This window comes from Ranitomeya imitator, chromosome 5 (genome assembly GCF_032444005.1).
Source record: "Ranitomeya imitator isolate aRanImi1 chromosome 5, aRanImi1.pri, whole genome shotgun sequence".
Classification (NCBI taxonomy): domain Eukaryota; kingdom Metazoa; phylum Chordata; class Amphibia; order Anura; family Dendrobatidae; genus Ranitomeya; species Ranitomeya imitator.
The window spans coordinates 156459619-156480778 of NC_091286.1; the positions used below are offsets into that span (position 1 = coordinate 156459619).

Below are 21160 nucleotides of genomic sequence, written 5' to 3' on the forward strand. Positions count from 1 at the left end.
TCCTCCGCAGCCACCAACACAGATGGGCATACACTAGACCTGGTATTCACCCGTCTCTGCTCTCTATCTAACTTCACCACCTCCCCTCTCCCTCTATCCGACCACCACCTGCTCACCTTCTCATCCCTGTCCTCCTCACCAATCATCCATATCCAGCAACATGCGCACCCACGCAGAAACCTTGCACACCTAGACACCCACACACTCTCTGACTCCATCCTACCACTGGCATCCATATCCTCACTCCACGACACAGACAGTGCTGCTGCTTTCTACAATGCCACTCTCGCATCAGCTATTGACACAGTTGCCCCTCTCGTCCATGGCAGAGCGCGACGTATCAATAAACAACCTTGGCATAATAACACCACCAAAAAGCTAAGGCAAGTGTCCAGGGTTGCGGAGCGGCGTTGGAAGAGAACACACTCGCAAGACGACTTCACTGTATTCAAACAAGCAACACTCGCTTTTAAATCTGCACTCACTTCTGCTAAACAGGCCTACTTCACAACCCTCGTATCTTCCCTATCCCACAACCCCAAACAGTTATTCAAAACATTTAACTCCCTCCTCCGCCCCCCACTGCCCCCTCCAACCTCCCTCATCTCTGCTGAGGACTTTGCCACACACTTTAAAAATAAGATCGACCAGACAAGGCAAGACTTTATTGTTCAACCACCACAACCCCTTTGTATACCAGACCAATGCCCAAACCTCATAACCTCCCTATCCAACATCACTGAAGGGGGACTTAATTGTCTCCTCTCCAAATCCCACCTCAACACCTGTGCGCTCGACCCCATCCCATCCCACCTCCTCCCCAACCTCACCACCACACTTATCCCATCCCTAACCCACCTCTTCAACCTATCACTAACTTCTGGCACCTTCCCCTCTGCGTTCAAACATGCCACAATCACGCCTATCCTTAAAAAGCCAACCCTCGATCCAACTGCTATGTCCAGCTATCGCCCAATATCGCTGCTCCCATTTGCTTCCAAACTCCTGGAGCAGCACGTCCATGCTGAACTCTCCTCCCACCTCTCATCTAACTTGTTGTACGATAATCTACAATCTGGTTTCCGCCCCATCACTCAACTGAGACTGCCCTGACCAAAATCACTAACGACCTACTTACCGCCAAAGCTACTGGACAATACTCTGTACTCCTCCTTCTAGACCTGTCCTCTGCTTTCGACACAGTTGACCACTGCCTCCTACTACAGATCCTCTCCTCCTTTGGCATCAAAGACCTCGCCCTATCCTGGATCGCCTCGTACCTTTCCAACCGCACATTCAGCGTTTCCCACTCCCATACTACCTCCTCATCCCACCCTCTCTCTGTTGGAGTCCCCCAAGACTCTGTTCTAGGACCCCTACTCTTCTCAATCTATACACTTGCCTTGGGACAACTCATAAAGTCCCATGGATTCCAGTACCACCTCTATGCTGATGACACTCAGATCTACCTCTCTGGCCCAGACGTCACCGCTCTGCTGTCCAGAATCCCAGAGTGCCTATCAGCCATATCCTCCTTCTTCTCCTCTCGCTTCCTCAAACTCAATGTGGACAAATCTGAACTCATCATCTTTCCTCCATCCCACAAATCTTCCTTACTTGACCTATCTATCGCAGTCAATGACATCATGCTTTCCCCTGTACCCGAAGTCCGCTGCCTCGGAGTAAGCTTCGACTCTGCCCTGTCCTTCAAACCACACGTCCAAGCTCTTTCCACCTCCTGTCGCCTCCAGCTCAAAAATATCTCCAGGATCCGTCCTTTCCTCAACCCCCAATCTACTAAAATGCTTGTGCACGCCCTCATCATTTCCCGCCTTGACTACTGCAACATCCTTTTCTGTGGCCTCCCTGCTAACACCCTTGCACCTCTCCAGTCCATCCTTAACTCTGCTGCCCGACTAATCCATCTCTCTCCTCGCTACTCCTCCGCTTCCCCCCTCTGCAAATCTCTTCACTGGCTCCCATTCCCTCAGCGTATCCAGTTCAAATTACTAATACTGACCTACAAAGCCATCCACAACCTGTCTCCTCCATATATCTCTGAACTAATCTCTCGATATCTTCCCTCACGTGACCTCCGGTCCTCCCAAGACCTCCTTCTCTCCTCCACACTTATTCGCTCCTCATCCAATCGCCTCCAAGACTTCTCCCGAATATGGAACTCTCTGCCCCAACACGTCCGACTATCAACCACAGTCGGATCCTTCAGACGGAACCTGAAAACTCATCTCTTCAGGAAAGCCTACAGCCTGCACTGACACCGCTGCTGCCTCATCACCAACGAAGCTACCGCCTCACCAACACCAGAGCTACCGCCTCACCAACACCGGAGCTACCGCCTCACCAACACCGGAGCTCCTGCAACCCTCAACCTACTGTCTCCTTCCCCATAATCCTGTAGAATGTAAGCCCGCAAGGGCAGGGTCCTCGCCCCTCTGTATCAGTCCGTCATTGTTAGTTTGTTTACTGTATGTGATATTTGTAACTTGTATGTAACCCCTTCTCATGTACAGCACCATGGAATCAATGGTGCTATATAAATAAATAATAATAATAATATAGGCCCAAAGAATAAAGTTGGCTAAATGCAGTTCAAAATTGGTAACACAGGACTAACCAGGGGTCATTGCAGTGGAGGACAACTGGAATGAGAGGCTGACACAGAGAGTAGGCCCAAATCAGTAAGTAGTCGAAATGCAGTTCAAAATTGGCAACCGTAGTAAACAGGCGGCACAGCTTTGTTCAGTGGAGGAGAACAGCAAGGAGTGGCAGACACCGATAGTAGGCCCCAACCCAACTAGTAGGCCAAATGCAGTTTAACATTAACAACTACTTAACGAGAGCCTGAAAATGGAATATCAGGACAGGAAACCAGGAGAACAGCAAGGAGTGGCAGACACCGATAGTAGGCCCCAAACCAACTAGTACGCCAAATGCAGTTGTTCCATTTAACCACAATTTAATGAAGAGCCTGAAGATAGAAGTTCAGGAAAGGCAACCTGGAGAACACCTTGGAGTGTAACACACCATCTCTCTACACCCCATACCCAATTTGTAGGCCTAATGCAGCGTAGTTTCCAACAACTATTAAACGAGAGCCGGAAGATCGAAGCTCAGGAAAGGCAACCTGGAGAACACCTTGGAGTGGAACACACCATCTCTCTACACCCCATACCCAATTTGTAGGCCTAATGCAGTGTAGTTTCCAACAACTACTAAACGAGAGCATGAAGATCGAAGCATTGGCGAGGAAACCTGGGGAACACCTTGGAGTGGAACACACCATCTCTCTATACCCCATACCCAATTTGTAGGCCTAATGCAGCGTAGTTTCCAACAACTACTAACCGAGAGCCAGAAGATTGAAGCTCAGGAAAGGCAACCTGGAGAACACCTTGGAGTGGAACACACCATCTCTCTACACCCCATACCCAATTTGTAGGCCTAATGCAGTGTAGTTTCCAAGAACTACTAAACGAGAGCCGGAAGATCGAAGCTCAGGAAAGGCAACCTGGAGAACACCTTGGAGTGGAACACACCATCTCTCTACACCCCATACCCAATTTGTAGGCCTAATGCAGCGTAGTTTCCAACAACTACTAAACGAGAGCATGAAGATCGAAGCAATGGAGAGGAAACCTGGGGAACACCTTGGAGTGGAACACACCATCTCTCTACACCCCATACCCAATTTGTAGGCCTAATGCAGTGTAGTTTTCAACGACTACTAAACGAGAGCATGAAGATCGAAGCATTTGCGAGGAAACCTGGGGAACACCTTGGAGTGGAACACACCATCTCTCTACACCCCATACCCAATTTGTAGGCCTAATGCAGCGTAGTTTCCAACAACTACTAAACGAGAGCCAGAAGATTGAAGCTCAGGAAAGGCAACCTGGAGAACACCTTGGAGTGGAACACACCATCTCTCTACACCCCATACCCAATTTGTAGGCCTAATGCAGTGTAGTTTCCAAGAACTACTAAACGAGAGCCGGAAGATCGAAGCTCAGGAAAGGCAACCTGGAGAAAACCTTGGAGTGGAACACACCATCTCTCTACACCCAATACCCAATTTGTAGGCCTAATGCAGTGTAGTGTCCAAGAACTACTAAACGAGAGCCGGAAGATCGAAGCTCAGGAAAGGCAACCTGGAGAACACCTTGGAGTGGAACACACCATCTCTCTACACCCCATACCCAATTTGTAGGCCTAATGCAGTGTAGTTTTCTACAACTACTAAACGAGAGTCGGAAGACCGAAGCAATGTGGACGAAACTGGGGAACACCTTGGAGTGGAACACACCATCTCTCTACACCCCATACCCAATTTGTAGGCCTAATGCAGCGTAGTTTCCAACAACTACTAAACGAGAGCATGAAGATCGAAGCAATGGAGAGGAAACCTGGGGAACACCTTGGAGTGGAACACACCATCTCTCTACACCCCATACCCAATTTGTAGGCCTAATGCAGCATAGTTTCCAACAACTACTAAACGAGAGCCAGAAGATTGAAGCTCAGGAAAGGCAACCTGGAGAACACCTTGGAGTGGAACACACCATCTCTCTACACCCCATACCCAATTTGTAGGCCTAATGCAGTGTAGTTTCCAAGAACTACTAAACGAGAGCCGGAAGATCGAAGCTCAGGAAAGGCAACCTGGAGAACACCTTGGAGTGGAACACACCATCTCTCTACACCCCATACCCAATTTGTAGGCCTAATGCAGTGTAGTTTCCAACAACTACTAAACGAGAGCATGAAGATCGAAGCAATGGAGAGGAAACCTGGGGAACACCTTGGAGTGGAACACACCATCTCTCTACACCCCATACCCAATTTGTAGGCCTAATGCAGTGTAGTTTCCAAGAACTACTAAACGAGAGCCGGAAGATCGAAGCTCAGGAAAGGCAACCTGGAGAACACCTTGGAGTGGAACACACCATCTCTCTACACCCCATACCCAATTTGTAGGCCTAATGCAGTGTAGTTTCCAACAACTACTAAACGAGAGCATTAAGATCGAAGCAATGGCGAGGAAACCTGGGGCACACCTTGGGGAGACAGACACCGTTAGTAGGCCCTACCAAAGTTGTACCCCCAATGCAGTTTTAAAATTCCTAGAGGCTGAAAACAAGACTATTGACGCTCAGCTTTTTTCAAAGGAACACAGCTGAATTGAGTGGCGCAGACAGACACAGGTAGTAGGACTTAACCCAAAAATGTGGCTCACTGCAGCTTAAAAAAGTTACAGGGGTACACAAGCAGCAGTGCTCTGGGCAGTGTTGGACAATTTCAATAGTGGACCGCAGACAGACTTTGTACGCCTACTATTAAAAAAAGGATGCTCTATGCAATTAAAAATAGGTTCCAGGGGTCCACGGGCAGCAGTGGTGTGGTCAGTGGACGAGTATTGGAAGGAGGGACCGCAGACAGGCGTAGTAGGCCTAACATAACAAAATTAGGCTGTAGACACTGTAAAATTGGTTCCAGGGGTACACGGGCAGCAGTGGTGTGGTCAGCGGAGGAAAATTGGAATTAGGGACTGCAGACAGACTTTGTAGGCTGTCCCCTGTGGACCATGCATCCAACACATTAACCCAGTGCGCCGTAATGGACACGTAACTTTTTGTGGACATGCCTACTGGTCCATGCGTCTCTTGTCAGGTGCACCTTTCTACTGTTTGATTGCCTGAGTGCTATGACAATGCAGACTTTTTCATGCCGGTGGAGGGCTGGGATGGCTTTTCTCGCAAAAGAAATGTCGACTGGGTAGCTTGAACCGTTGCACAGCGTAGTTCATCTGGGCTTTCTAAACATAAAACAAAGAAAAAAAGGAGGCTACATGCACTTTCAGCTGGGTTCCAGGGGTACACGGCCAGCATTGGTCTGGTCAGTGGAGAACTATTGGAAGGAAGGACCGCAGACACGCTTCGAAGGCCTAACATAATAACAGATGGCTGTAGGCAATTTTAAATTGGTTCCAGGGGTACACGGGCAGCAGTGGTGTGGTCAGTGGAGGCCTAGTGGAAGGAGTGACCGCAGACAGGCATCGAAGGCCTAACATAATAACACATTGCTGTTGGCAATTTTAAATTGGTTCCAGGGGAACACGGGCAGCAGTGGCCTGGTCAGTGTAGTAGTAGTAGAAAGAACGGACCGCAGACAGGCATCGAAGGCCTAAAATAAAAAAATTGGGCTGGCTGTAGGCAATTTTAAATTGATTCCAGGGGTACACGGGCAGCAGTGGTGTGGTCAGTGGAGGCCTAGTGGAAGGAGTGACCGCAGACAGGCATCGAAGGCCTAACATAATAACACATTGCTGTTGGCAATTTTAAATTGGTTCCAGGGGAACACGGGCAGCAGTGGCCTGGTCAGTGTAGTAGTAGTAGAAAGAACGGACCGCAGACAGGCATCGAAGGCCTAAAATAAAAAAATTGGGCTGGCTGTAGGCAATTTTAACTTGGTTCCAGGGGTACACGGGCAGCAGTGGTGTGGTCAGTGGAAGCCTAGTGGAAGGAGTGACCGCAGACAGGCATCGAAGGCCTAACATAATAACACATTGCTGTTGGCAATTTTAAATTGGTTCCAGGGGAACACGGGCAGCAGCGGCCTGGTCAGTGTAGTAGTAGTAGAAAGAATGGACCGCAGACAGGCATCGAAGGCCTAAAATAAAAAAATTGGGCTGGCTGTAGGCAATTTTAAATTGTTTCCAGGGGTACACGGGCAGCAGTGGTGTGGTCAGTGGAGGCCTAGTGGAAGGAGTGACCGCAGACAGGCATCGAAGGCCTAACATAATAACACATTGCTGTTGGCAATTTTAAATTGGTTCCAGGGGAACACGGGCAGCAGTGGCCTGGTCAGTGTAGTAGTAGTAGAAAGAACGGACCGCAGACAGGCATCGAAGGCCTAAAATAAAAAAATTGGGCTGGCTGTAGGCAATTTTAAATTGGTTCCAGGGGTACACGGGCAGCAGTGGTGTGGTCAGTGGAGGCCTAGTGGAAGGAGTGACCGCAGACAGGCATCGAAGGCCTAACATAATAATACATTGCTGTTGGCAATTTTAAATTGGTTCCAGGGGAACACGGGCAGCAGTGGCCTGGTCAGTGTAGTAGTAGTAGAAAGAACGGACCGCAGACAGGCATCGAAGGCCTAAAATAAAAAAACTGGGCTGGCTGTAGGCAATTTTAACTTGGTTCCAGGGGTACACGGGCAGCAGTGGTGTGGTCAGTGGAGGCCTAGTGGAAGGAGTGACCGCAGACAGGCATCGAAGGCCTAACATAATAACACATTGCTGTTGGCAATTTTAAATTGGTTCCAGGGGAACACGGGCAGCAGTGGCCTGGTCAGTGTAGTAGTAGTAGAAAGAACGGACCGCAGACAGGCATCGAAGGCCTAAAATAAAAAAATTGGGCTGGCTGTAGGCAATTTTAACTTGGTTCCAGGGGTACACGGGCAGCAGTGGTGTGGTCAGTGGAGGCCTAGTGGAAGGAGTGACCGCAGACAGGCATCGAAGGCCTAACATAATAACACATGGCTGTAGGCAATTTTAAATTGGTTCCGTGGGTACACGGGCAGCAGTGGTGTGGTCAGTGGAGGCCTAGTGGAAGGAGGGACCGCAGACAGGCTTCGAAGGCCTAACATAAAAAATAGGGCTGTTGGCAATTTAAAATTGGTTCCAGGGGTACACGGGCAGCAGTGGTCTGGTCAGTGTAGTATTAGTAGAAAGAAGGGACTGCAGACAGGCTTTGAAGGCCTAACATAAAAAATTGGGCTGTTGGCAATTTAAAATTGGTTCCAGGGGTACACGGGCAGCAGTACAATGGTCAGTGGAGGCCTAGTGGAAGGAGTGACCGCAGACAGGCTTCGAAGGCCTAACATAACAAAAATGTCAATACAATGGTATTGTCAGTGCCAGGCATTGAAGGATGTCAGCGCATAGACTAAACATTGGTGGAGCTGTGAGAGATAATTTTGCAAGTGGTAGAGCACTGTTTGAGCTGGGGGGGGGAACTGTCTTGTGGCCGGCGGTACAGGCCCAGGGCCCCTCATATTACAACGGTGTGTCTGACGTTGGGTGCGCACCACCACCGCCAGAGACACTTTATTGTACTATGAGGGACCTAGTGGCAGTGCAGTCGACCAAAAGCGGGCACACCCACCTCTTCAGAAAAAAAACAGCACTCTCACGGGTGCTGGCGCCAAGTGGCGATACCACGGCCCCGTGTGGGGAGTTTGGCCATTTAGGGAGGTGTAAACATGTCGTATGCTGGACAATCAGGTGCAGCAAATTACGATATTGAAAAAGTCATTCATAATAGTCCACAGGCAAGACCTTTTCATAGGAAAGCTAGGTGTCAGCCGGGCAAGGTGGGGCAAAAGATTTCGAAATTCAGTTGTGGTTCATTTTAATGAAGGTTAGATCATCTACATTTTGGGTAGCCAGACGAGTCCTTTTTTCTGTTAGTATTGAACCTGCAGCACTGAATACTCTTTCTGATAGGACACTAGCTGCCGGGCAAGCAAGCTCCTGCAATGCATATTCTGCCAATTCTGGCCAGGTGTCTAATTTGGATGCCCAGTAATCAAATGGGAATGACGGTTGAGGGAGAACGTCGATAAGGGATGAAAAATAGTTTGTAACCATACTGGACAAATGTTGTCTCCTGTCACTTTGAACTGATGCTGCAGTACCTGTCCTGTCTGCGGTCATAGCAAAATCACTCCACAACCTGGTCAGAAAACCCCTCTGGCCAACGCCACTTCTGATTTCTGCCCCTCTAACACCTCTGGTCTGCTGGCCCCTGCAGCTCGTGTGAGAACGATCACGGGCGCTGTGTGCAGGGAATGCCAGAAGCAAACGGTCAACAAGAGTTGATTGTTTGGTTGCTAATATTATTTCCAAGTTGTCATGTGGCATTATATTTTGCAATTTGCCTTTATAGCGAGGATCAAGGAGGCAGGCCAACCAGTAATCGTCATCGTTCATCATTTTAGTAATGCGTGTGTCCCTTTTGAGGATACGTAAGGCATAATCCGCCATGTGGGCCAAAGTTCCAGTTCTCAAATCTGCGGTTGTGCTTGGTTGAGGGGCAGTTTCAGGCAAATCCACGTCACTTGTGTCCCTCCAAAAACCAGAACCCGGCCTTGCCGCGCCAACAATTTCCAGTGGCCCCGGAAAAGTTTCCTCATTAAAAATATAATCATCCCCATCATCCTCCTCGTCCTCCTCCTCCTCTTCGCCCGCTACCTCGTCCTGTACACTGCCCTGGCCAGACAATGGCTGACTGTCATCAAGGCTTTCCTCTTCCTCAGCTGCAGACGCCTGATCCTTTATGTGCGTCAAACTTTGCATCAGCAGACGCATTAGGGGGATGCTCATGCTTATTATGGCGTTGTCTGCACTAACCAGCCGTGTGCATTCCTCAAAACACTGAAGGACTTGACACATGTCTTGAATCTTCGACCACTGCACACCTGACAACTCCATGTCTGCCATCCTACTGCCTGCCCGTGTATGTGTATCCTCCCACAAAAACATAACAGCCCGCCTCTGTTCGCACAGTCTCTGAAGCATGTGCAGTGTTGAGTTCCACCTTGTTGCAACGTCTATGATTAGGCCATGCTGGGGAAGGTTGAAAGAACGCTGATAGGTCTGCATACGGCTGGAGTGTACGGGCGAACGGCGGTTATGTGAGCAAAGTCCACGCACTTTGAGGAGCAGGTCGGATAACCCCGGATAACTTTTCAGGAAGCACTGCACCACCAGGCTTAAGGTGTGAGCCAGGCAAGGAATGTGTTTCAGTTGGGAAAGGGAGATGGCAGCCATGAAATTCCTTTCGTTATCACTCACTACCTTGCCTGCCTCAAGATCTACAGTGCCCAGCCACGACTGCGTTTCTTTCTGCAAGAACTCGGACAGAACTTCCGCGGTGTGTCTGTTGTCGCCCAAACACTTCATAGCCAATACAGCCTGCTGACGTTTGCCAGTAGCTGCCCCATAATGGGAGACCTGGTGTGCAACAGTGGCAGCTGCGGATGGAGTGGTTGTGCAACTGCGGTCTGTGGACGAGCTCTCGCTTCTGCAGGAGGACAAGGAGGAGGAGGAGGGGGTGCGAACGGCTACAGCCAACTGTTTCCTAGACCGTGGGCTAGGCAGAACTGTCCCAAAATTGCTGTCCCCTGTGGACCCTGCATCCACAACATTCACCCAGTGTGCCGTGATGGACACGTAACGTCCCTGGCCATGCCTACTGGTCCATGCATCTGTTGTCAGGTGCACCTTTGTGCTCACAGATTGCCTGAGTGCATGGACGATGCGTTCTTTAACATGCTGGTGGAGGGCTGGGATGGCTTTTCTGGAAAAAAAGTGTCGACTGGGTAGCTCGTAGCGTGGTACAGCGTAGTCCATCAGGGCTTTGAAAGCTTCGCTTTCAACTAACCGGTAGGGCATCATCTCTAACGAGATTAGTCTAGCTATGTGGGCGTTCAAACCCTGTGTACGCGGATGCGAGGCTAAGTACTTCCTTTTTCTAACCATAGTCTCATGTAGGGTGAGCTGGACTGGAGAGCTGGAGATCGTGGAACTAGCGGGGGTGCCGGTGGACATGGCAGACTGAGAGACGGTGGGAGATGGTATTGTTGCCGCCGGTGCCCTAGATGCAGTGTTTCCTACTACGAAACTGGTGATTCCCTGACTGCTTTGGCCCGGCAAAGAAACCTGCACAGATACTGCAGGTGGTGCGCAAAATGGTGGCCCTACACTGCCGGAAGGGATGTTGCGTTGATGACTAGCTTCATTGGCCGAGGGTGCTACAACCTTAAGGGACGTTTGGTAGTTAGTCCAAGCTTGCAAATGCATGGTGGTTAAATGTCTATGCATGCAACTTGTATTGAGACTTTTCAGAATCTGCCCTCTGCTTAAGGTAGTTGAACATTTTTGACAGATGACTTTGCGTTGATCAATTGGATGTTGTTTAAAAAAATGCCAGACTGCACTCTTTCTAGCATCGGATACCTTTTCAGGCATTGCAGACTGAGCTTTAACCGGATGGCCACGCTGTCCTCCAACAGGTTTTGGCTTTGCCACGCATTTTGGGCAAGATACGGGCCCGGCAGATGGAACCTGTTGCGATGTTGATGCCTGCTGCGGCCCCTCCTCCTCCGCTTCAGAACTGCTGCCGCCTGCACCCTGTTCCCCCAATGGCTGCCAATCGGGGTCAAGAACTGGGTCATCTATTACCTCTTCTTGTAGCTCGTGTGCAACTTCGTCTGTGTCACCGTGTCGGTCGGTGGTATAGCGTTCGTGATGGGGCAACATAGTCTCATCAGGATCTGATTCTTGATCATTACCCTGCGAGGGCAATGCTGTGGTCTGAGTCAAAGGACCAGCATAGTAGTCTGGCTGTGGCTGTGCATCAGTGCACTCCATGTCAGATTCAACTTGTAATGGGCATGGACTGTTAACTGCTTCACTTTCTAAGCCAGGGACGGTATGTGTAAAGAGCTCCATGGAGTAACCCATTGTGTCGCCTGCTGCATTCTTCTCTGTTGTTGTTTTTGCTGAAGAGGACAAGGAAGCGACTTGTCCCTGACCGTGAACATCCACTAACGACGCGCTGCTTTTACATTTACCAGTTTCACGAGAGGAGGCAAAAGAGCTAGAGGCTGAGTCAGCAAGATAAGCCAAAATTTGCTCTTGCTGCTCCGGCTTTAAAAGCGGTTTTTCTACTCCCAGAAAAGGGAGCGTTCGAGGCCTTGAGTAGCCAGACGACGAACCTGGCTCCACAGCTCCAGACTTAGGTGCAATATTTTTTTTCCCACGACCACCTGATGCTCCACCACTACCACTACCCTCATTACCAGCTGACAATGAACGCCCCCGGCCACGACCTCTTCCACCAGACTTCCTCATTGTTTTAAAAACGTAACCAAACTAACGGTATTTGTTGCTGTCACACAACTTACACGGTGAGCTATAACTATAGTATGATTTAGCTACCCCTTTACAGGTGGGTGAGACCGCAAGGAAAATCAGGCACAATGTTACACACTCTGTTGTTGGTGGCAACAAATGAGAGAGATGCCACACACGCAGGACTGTCACTGAAGCACAAATGTAAATATTAATCTCCCACTGATTTGTTTTTTTTTGTTTTTTTCAGGGAGACTTTAGAAAAAAAAAATAGAATAAAATGATTTTTTAAGGAAGAATTTAGAAACCAAATAAAATAAAATGATTTCTTCAGGGAGAATTTAGAAAACAAATAAAACAAAAATAGGCTTTCTATGGCCCACTGAGTGAGAGATTACACACACAGGAGTCAGGAGTGGCACACAAGCCCAGAGGCCAATATTGTTCTCCCAATGATTGATGTAGTGATTTTTTCAGGTAGATTTTGGAACCCAAATCAAGCAAAAAAAATAATAGGCTTTCTATGGCCCACAATTGGAGAGAGAGAGAGAGATGGCACACCCAGGAGTCAAGACTGGCACACAAGCAGAAAGGGCAATATTAATCTCCCACTGATTTGATTTTTTTTTTTTTTTTCAGGGAGACTTTAGAAAAAAAAAATAATAAAAAAAAATGATTTTTTCAGGAAGAATTTAGAAACCAAATAAAATAAAACGATTTTTTCAGGGAGAATTTAGAAAACAAATAAAACAAAAAATAGGCTTTCTATGGCCCACTGAGTGAGAGATGACGCACACAGGAGTCCGGAGTGGCACACAAGCCCAGAGGCCAATATTGTTCTCCCAATGATTGATGTAGTGATTTTTTCAGGTAGATTTTGGAACCCAAATCAAGCTAAAAAAATAATAGGCTTTCTATGGCCCACAATTGGAGAGAGAGAGAGAGAGAGATGGCACACCCAGGAGTCAAGACTGGCACACAAGCAGAAAGGGCAATATTAATCTCCCACAGATTTGATTTTTTTTTTTTTTTCAGGGAGACTTTAGAAAAAAAAAAATAATAAAAAAAAATGATTTTTTCAGGAAGAATTTAGAAACCAAATAAAATAAAACGATTTTTTCAGGGAGAATTTAGAAAACAAATAAAACAAAAAATAGGCTTTCTATGGCCCACTGAGTGAGAGATGACGCACACAGGAGTCAGGAGTGGCACACAAGCCCAGAGGCCAATATTTATCTCCCACTGATTGATTTATTGATTTTTTCAGGTAGAATTTAGAACCCAAATCAACCAAAAAAATAAATAGGCTTTCTATGGCCCACTATTTGTGAGAGAGATGGCACGCTCAGGACTGGCACACAAGCCCAGAAGCCAATATTAATCTCCCCCTTTTTTTTTTTTTTTTCAGGGAAAATTTATAAACCCAATAAAATAAATAATAAATAGGCTTTCTATGGCCCACTATCTGAGAGAGAGAGATGGCACGCTTAGGACTGGCACACAAGCCCAAAGGCCAATATTAATCTCCCTTTTTTTTTTCAGGGAGAATTTATAAAACCAAAAAAAAAAAAAAATAGGCTTTCTATGGCCCACTATTTGTGAGAGAGATGGCACGCTCAGGACTGGCACACAAGCCCAGAGGCCAATATTAATCTCCCACTTTTTTTTTTTTTTTTTTCAGGGAAAATTTATAAACCCAATAAAAAAAATAAATAGGCTTTCTATGGCCCACTATCTGAGAGAGAGAGATGGCACGCTTAGGACTGGCACACAAGCCCAAAGGCCAATATTAATCTCCCTTTTTTTTTTTTTTTTTTTTTCAGGGAAAATGTATAAACCCAATAAAAAAAATAAACAGGCTTTCTATGGCCCACTATCTGAGAGAGAGAGATGGCACGCTTAGGACTGGCACACAAGCCCAAAGGCCAATATTAATCTCCCACTGATTGATTTATTGATTTTTTCAGGTAGAATTTAGAACCCAGATAAAGCAAAAAAAAAAAAATAGGCTTTCTATGGCCCACTGAGTGAGTGATGATGCACACAGGAGTCAGGAGTGGCACACAAGCCCTGAGGCCAATATTTTTCTCCCACTGATTGATGTAGTGATTTTTTCAGGTAGATTTTGGAACCCAAATCAAGCAAAAAAATAAATAGGCTTTCTATGGCCCACTGAGTGAGAGATGGCACACACAGGAGTCAGGAGTGGCACACAAGCCCTGAGGCCAATATTTTTCTCCCACTGATTGATGTAGTGATTTTTTCAGGTAGATTTTAGAACCCAAATCAAGCAAAAAAATAAATAGGCTTTCTATGGCCCACTGAGTGAGAGATGGCACAGACAGGGATGGCACTCTAGCAGAAATGCCAATCTTAATCTCCCACAAAAAAAAAAAAAAAAAGGAACTGTCCTTCAATTATTATCTCCCTGCAGTAATCTCAGCCAGGTATGGCAGGCAGCAATAAGGAGTGGACTGATGCACAAATTAAATAAAAAGTGTGGACAAACAAACAAGATAGCTGTGCAGAAAGGAAGGAACAAGAGGATTTGTGCTTTGAAAAAAGCAGTTGGTTTGCACAGCGGCGTACACACAGCAATGCAGCTATCAGGGAGCCTTCTAGGGCAGCCCAATGAGCTACAGCGCTGAGGAAAAAAAAAATGTAGCTTCCACTGTCCCTGCACACTGAAGGTGGTGTTGGACAGTGGAAATCGCTACAGCACAAGCGGTTTGGTGGTTAATGGACCCTGCCTAACGCTATCCCTGCTTCTGATGAAGCGACAGCAACCTCTCCCTAAGCTCAGATCAGCAGCAGTAACATGGCGGTCGGCGGGAACGCCTCTTTATAGCCCCTGTGACGCCGCAGACAGCAAGCCAATCACTGCAATGCCCTTCTCAAAGATGGTGGGGACCAGGACCTATGTCATCACGCTGCCCACACTCTGCGTTTACCTTCATTGGCTGAGAAATGGCGCTTTTCGCGTCATTGAAATGCGACTTTGGTGCGAAAGTCGCGTACCGCATGGCCGACCCCGCACAGGGGTCGGATCGGGTTTCATGAAACCCGACTTTGCCAAAAGTCAGCGACTTTTGAAAATGAACGACCCGTTTCGCTCAACCACTATTGTGGTGAAATATGTGTGTATATATATATATATATATATATATATATGTGTGTGTGTAGTGACATATGTCTAGGGTTATATGTGTGACTAGTGATAATGTGTGGTGAAATATGTGTATATATATCTGTGTGTGTAGTGACATATGTCTAGGGTTATATGTGTGACTAGTGATAATGTAACATCTGTCCTGAAGGCAAGTTGCACCTAGGTGTTAATAGGTACTTCCTTGGGACTAGTAGAATTGTGTCTCAATATCTCACCAGGAGGTCTGGCTAAGCCCAAGAAGAAAGGAACACTTGACACCCCCTAGTGGTTGGAGGGGAGATGCTAATTGCGGCCTGAGGGTTAGCTATTCCTGGGAACCAGCTCACAAGTGTCTCCAGAGAAAAATAATATATATTGTTAGTTCCGGGACTCATCGCCCGTGTATTCGATGAGTGGTGGCAGCATGTATGAGCGGGTGTGTGGCCTGGGTCGGTGTGTGATTTATGCTCCCATTATAGCATATGACAGAGGTTCAATGCTGGGACTGAGAGTGGGGAGATAGATTAACCCCTTCCCGACCCATGACGCCACGTAGGCGTCATGAAAGTCGGTGCCAATCCGACCCATGACGCCTATGTGGCGTCATGGAAAGATCGCGTCCCTGCAGGCCGGGTGAAAGGGTTAACTCCCATTTCACCCGATCTGCAGGGACAGGGGGAGTGGTAGTTTAGCCCAGGGGGGGTGGCTTCACCCCCTCGTGGCTACGATCGCTCTGATTGGCTGTTGAAAGTGAAACTGCCAATCAGAGCGATTTGTAATATTTCACCTATTATAACTGGTGAAATATTACAATCCAGCCATGGCCGATGCTGAAATATCATCGGCCATGGCTGGAAATACTAATGTGCCCCCACCTCACCCCTCCGATCGCCCCCCCAGCCCTCCGATCTGCCCGGTACACTGCCCCGCTCCCCTCCATCCTGTGCTCCGCTCCCCCCGTGCTCTTGTCCGCTCACCCCCGTGCTCCAATCACCCCCCCGTGCTCCAATCACCCCCCCTGCACTCCGATCCACCCCCCCCGGTGCTCCGTTCCACCCCCCCGTGCTCCGTTCCAGCCCCCCCGTGCTCCGTTCCACGCCCCCCGTGCTCCGTTCCACCCCTCCCGCGCTCCGATTCCCCCCCCCCCGCGCTCCGATCCCCCCCCCCCGTGGTCCCCCACCCACCCCATCATACTTACCGATCCAGCCGGGGTCCCGTCCGTCTTCTCCCTGGGCGCCGCCATCTTCCACAATGGCGGGCGCATTCGCAGTGCGCCCGCCGAATCTGCCGGCCGGCAGATTCGTTCCAAAGTGCATTTTGATCACTGAGATAGATTATATCTCAGTGATCAAAATAAAAAAAAAATAATAAATGACCCCCCCGCCTTTGTCACCCCCATAGGTAGGGACAATAAAAAAATAAAGAATTTTTTTTTTCCACTAATGTTAGAATAGGGTTAGGGTTAGGGGTAGGATTAGGGTTAGGGGTAGGGTTAGGGGTAGGGTTAGGGGTAGGGTTAGGGTTAGGGGTAGGGTTAGGGTTAGGGGTAGGGTTAGGGGTAGGGTTAGGGGTAGGGTTAGGGTTAGGGTTTCGGTATGTGCACACGTATTCTGGTCCTCTGCGGATTTTTCCGCTGCGGATTTGATAAATCCGCAGTGCTAAACCGCTGCGGACTTATGGCGGATTTACCGCATTTTTTTCTGTGCATTTCACTGCGGTTTTACAACTGCGATTTTCTATTGGAGCAGTTGTAAAACCGCTGCGGAATCCGCACAAAGAAGTGACATGCTGCGGAATGTAAACCGCTGCGTTTCCGTGCAGTTTTTCCGCAGCATGTGTACAGCGATTTTTGTTTCCCGTAGGTTTACATTGAACTGTAAACTCATGGGAAACTGCTGCGGATCCGCAGCGTTTTCCGCAGCGTGTGCACATACCTTTAGAATTAGGCTATGTGCACACGGTGCGGATATGGCTGCGGATCTGCAGCGGATTGGCCGCTGCGGATTCGCAGCAGTGTTCCATCAGGTTTACAGTACCATGTAAACCTATGGAAAACCAAATCCGCTGTGCCCATGGTGCGGAAAATACCGCGCGGAAACGCTGCGTTGTATTTTCCACAGCATGTCAATTCTTTGTGCGGATTCCGCAGCGTTTTACACCTGTTCCTCAATAGGAATCCGCAGGTGAAATCCGCACAAAAAACACTGGAAATCCGCGGAAAATCCGCAGGTAAAACGCAGTGCCTTTTACCCGCGGATTTTTCAAAAATGGTGCGGAAATATCTCACACGAATCCGCAACGTGGGCACATAGCCTTAGGGTTAGGGTTGGAATTAGGGTTGTGGTTAGGGGTGTGTTGGGGTTAGGGTTGGGATTAGGGTTACGAGTGTGTTGGGGTTAGGGTTGTGATTAGGGTTATGGCTACAGTTGGGATTAGGGTTAGGGGTGTGTTGGGGTTAGTGTTGGAGTTAGAATTGAGGGGTTACCACTGTTTAGGCACATCAGGGGTCTCCAAACGCAACATGGCGCCACCATTGATTCCAGCCAATCTCGTATTCAAAAAGTCAAATGGTGCTCCCTCACTTCCGAGCCCTGACGTGTGCCCAAACAGTGGTTTACCCCCACATATGGGGTACCAGCATACTCAGGACAAACTGCGCAACAATTACTGGGGTCCAATTTCTCCTGTTACCCTTGTGAATCTAAAAAAATGCTTGCTAAAACATAATTTTTGAGGAAAGAAAAATGATTTTTTATTTTCACGGCTCTGCGTTGTAAACGTCTGTGAAGCACTTGGGGGTTCAAAGTGCTCACCACATATCTAGCTAAGTTCCTTGGGGGGTCTAGTTTCTAAAATGGGGTCACTTGTGGGGGTTTCTACTGTTTAGGCACACCAGGGGCTCTGCAAACGCAACGTGACACCCGCAGACCATTCCATCAAAGTCTGCATTTCAAAAGTCACTACTTCACTTCCGAGCCCCGACGTGTGCCCAAACAGTGGTTTACCCCCACTCATGGGGTATCAGCGTACTCAGGAGAAACTGGACAACAACTTTTGGGGTCCAATTTCTCCTGTAACCCTTGGGAAAATAAAAAATTCTGGGCTAAATAATTATTTTTGAGGAAAGAAAACGTATTTATTATTTTCACGGCTCTGCATTATAAACTTCTATGAAGCGCTTGGGGGTTCAAAGTGCTCACCACACATCTAGATAAGTTCCTTTCGGGGTCTAGTTTCCAAAATGGGGTCACTTGTGGGGGGTTTCTACTGTTAAGCCACATCAGGGGCTCTGCAAATGCAACGTGACGCCCACAGAGCATTCCATCAAAGTCTGCATTTCAAAACGTCACTACTTCACTTCCGAGCCTCGGCATGTGCCCAAACAGTGGTTTACCCCCACATATGGGGTATCAGCGTACTCAGGAGAAATTGGACAACAACTTTTGGGGTCCAATTTCTTCTGTAACTCTTGGGAAAATAAAAAATTCTGGGCTAAATAATTATTTTTGAGGAAAGAAAACGTATTTATTATTTTCACGGCTCTGCATTATAAACTTCTATGAAGCACTTGGGGGTTCAAAGTGCTCACCACACATCTAGATAAGTTCCTTTGGGGGTCTAGTTTCCAAAATGGGGTCACTTGTGGGGGGTTTCTACTGTTAAGCCACATCAGGGGCTCTGCAAACGCAGCGTGACGCCCACAGAGCATTCCATCAAAGTCTGCATTTCAAAACGTCACTACTTCACTTCCGAGCCCCGGCATGTGCCCAAACAGTCATTTACCCCCACATATGGGGTATCAGCGTACTCAGGAGAAACTGGACAACAACTTATGGGGTCAAATTTCTCCTGTTACCCTTGGGAAAATAAAAAATTGCAGGCTAAAAGATCATTTTTGAGAAAATATTTTTTTTTTTTTATTTTCATGGCTCTGCGTTATAAACGTCTGTGAAGCACTTGGGGGTTCAAAGTCCTCACCACACATCTAGATTAGTTCCTTTGGGGGTCTAGTTTCCAAAATGGGGTCATTTCTGTGGGATCTCCAATGTTTAGGCACACAGGGGCTCTCCAAACGTGACATGGTGTCCGCTAATGATTGGAGCTAATTTTCCATTTAAAAAGCCAAATGGCGTGCCATCCCTTCCGAGCCCTGCCGTGCGCCCAAACAGTGGTTTACCCCCACATATGGGGTATCAGCGTACTCAGGACAAACTGGACAACAATATTTGTGGTCCAATTTCTCCTATTATCCTTGGCAAAATAGGAAATTCCAGGCTAAAAATCATTTTTGAGGAAAGAAAAATTATTTTTTATTTTCATGGCTCTGCGTTATAAACTTCTGTGAAGCACCTGGGGGTTTAAAGTGCTCAATATGCATCTAGATAAGTTCATTGGGGGGTCTAGTTTCCAAAATGGGGTCACTTGTGGGGGAGCTCCAATGTTTAGGCACACAGGGGCTCTCCAAACGCGACATGATGTCCGCTAACAATTGGAGCTAATTTTCCATTCAAAAAGTCAAATGGCGCGCCTTCCCTTCCGAGCCTTACCATGTGCCCAAACAGTGGTTTACCCCCACATATGACGTATCGACGTACTCGGGAGAAATTGCCCAACAAATTTTATGATCCATTTTATCCTACTGCCCATGTGAAAATGAAAAAATTGAGGCGAAAAGAATTTTTTTGTGAAAAAAAAGTACTTTTTCATTTTTACAGATCAATTTGTGAAGCACCTGAGGGTTTAAAGTGCTCACTAGGCATCTAAATAAGTTCCTTGGGGGGTCTAGTTTCCAAAATGGGGTCACTTGTGGGGGAGCGCCAATGTTTAGGCACACAGGAGCTATCCAAACGCGACATGGTGTCCGCTAACGATGGAAATAATTTTTCATTCAAAAAGTCAAATGGCGCTCCTTCCCTTCCGAGCCTTACCATGTGCCCAAACAGTGGTTTACCCCCACATGTGAGGTATTGGTGTACTCTGGAGAAATTGCCCAACACATTTTAGGATCCATTTTATCCTGTTGCCCATGTAAAAATGAAAAAATTTAGGCTAAAAGAATTTTTTTGTGAAAAAAAAGTACTTTTTCATTTTTACGGATCAATTTGTGAAGCACCTGGGGGTTCAAAGTGCTCACTATGCATCTAGATAAGTTCCTTGGGGCGTCTAGTTTCCAAAATGGGGTCACTTGTGGGGGAGCTCCAATTTTTAGGCACACGGGGGCTCTCCAAACGTGACATGGTGTCCGCTAAAGAGTGGAGCCAATTTTTAATTCAAAAAGTCAAATGGCGCTCCTTCCCTTCCAAGCCCTGCCGTGCGCCCAAACAGTGGTTTACCCCCACATATGAGGTATCAGCGTACTCAGGACAAATTGGACAACAACTTTCGTTTCGTCTCCTTTTACCATTGGGAAAATAAAAAAATTGTTGCTAAAAGATAATTTTTGTGACTAAAAAGTTAAATGTTCATTTTTTCCTTCCATGTTGCTTCTGCTGCTGTGAAGCACCTGAAGGGTTAATAATCTTCTTGAATGTGGTTTTGAGTACCTTGAGGGGTGCAGTTTTTAGAATGGTGTCACTTTTGGGTATTTTCAGCCATATAGACCCCTCAAACTGACTTCAAATGTGAGGTGGTCCCTAAAAAAAATGGTTTTGTAAATTTCGTTGTAAAAATGACAAATCGCTGGTCAAATTTTAACCCTTATAACTTCCTAACAAAAAAAAATTTTGTTTCCAAAATTGTGCTGATGTAAAGTAAACATGTGGGAAATGTTATTTATTAACTATTTTGTGTCACATATCTCTCTGGTTTAACAGAATAAAAATTCAAAATGTGAAAATTGCGAAATTTTCAAAATTTTCGCCAAATTTCCGTTTTTATCACAAATAAACGCAGAATTTATTGACCTAAATTTACCACTAACATGAAGCCCAATATGTCACGAAAAAACAATCTCAGAACCGCTAGGATCCGTTGAAGCGTTCCTGAGTTATTACCTCATAAAGGGACACTGGTCAGAATTGCAAAAAACGGCAAGGTCTTTAAGCTCAAAATAGGCTGGGTCATGAAGGGGTTAACCC

At 47.2% G+C, this 21160-nt stretch overlaps 1 protein-coding gene across 2 annotated transcripts in view; it reads right to left on the reverse strand.

The window, feature by feature from the left end:
• Positions 1 to 21160, reverse strand: part of SMYD3 (SET and MYND domain containing 3) — a 1365594-nt gene that overhangs the window by 512545 nt on the left and 831889 nt on the right. The gene's annotated exons all lie outside the window — the stretch shown is intronic.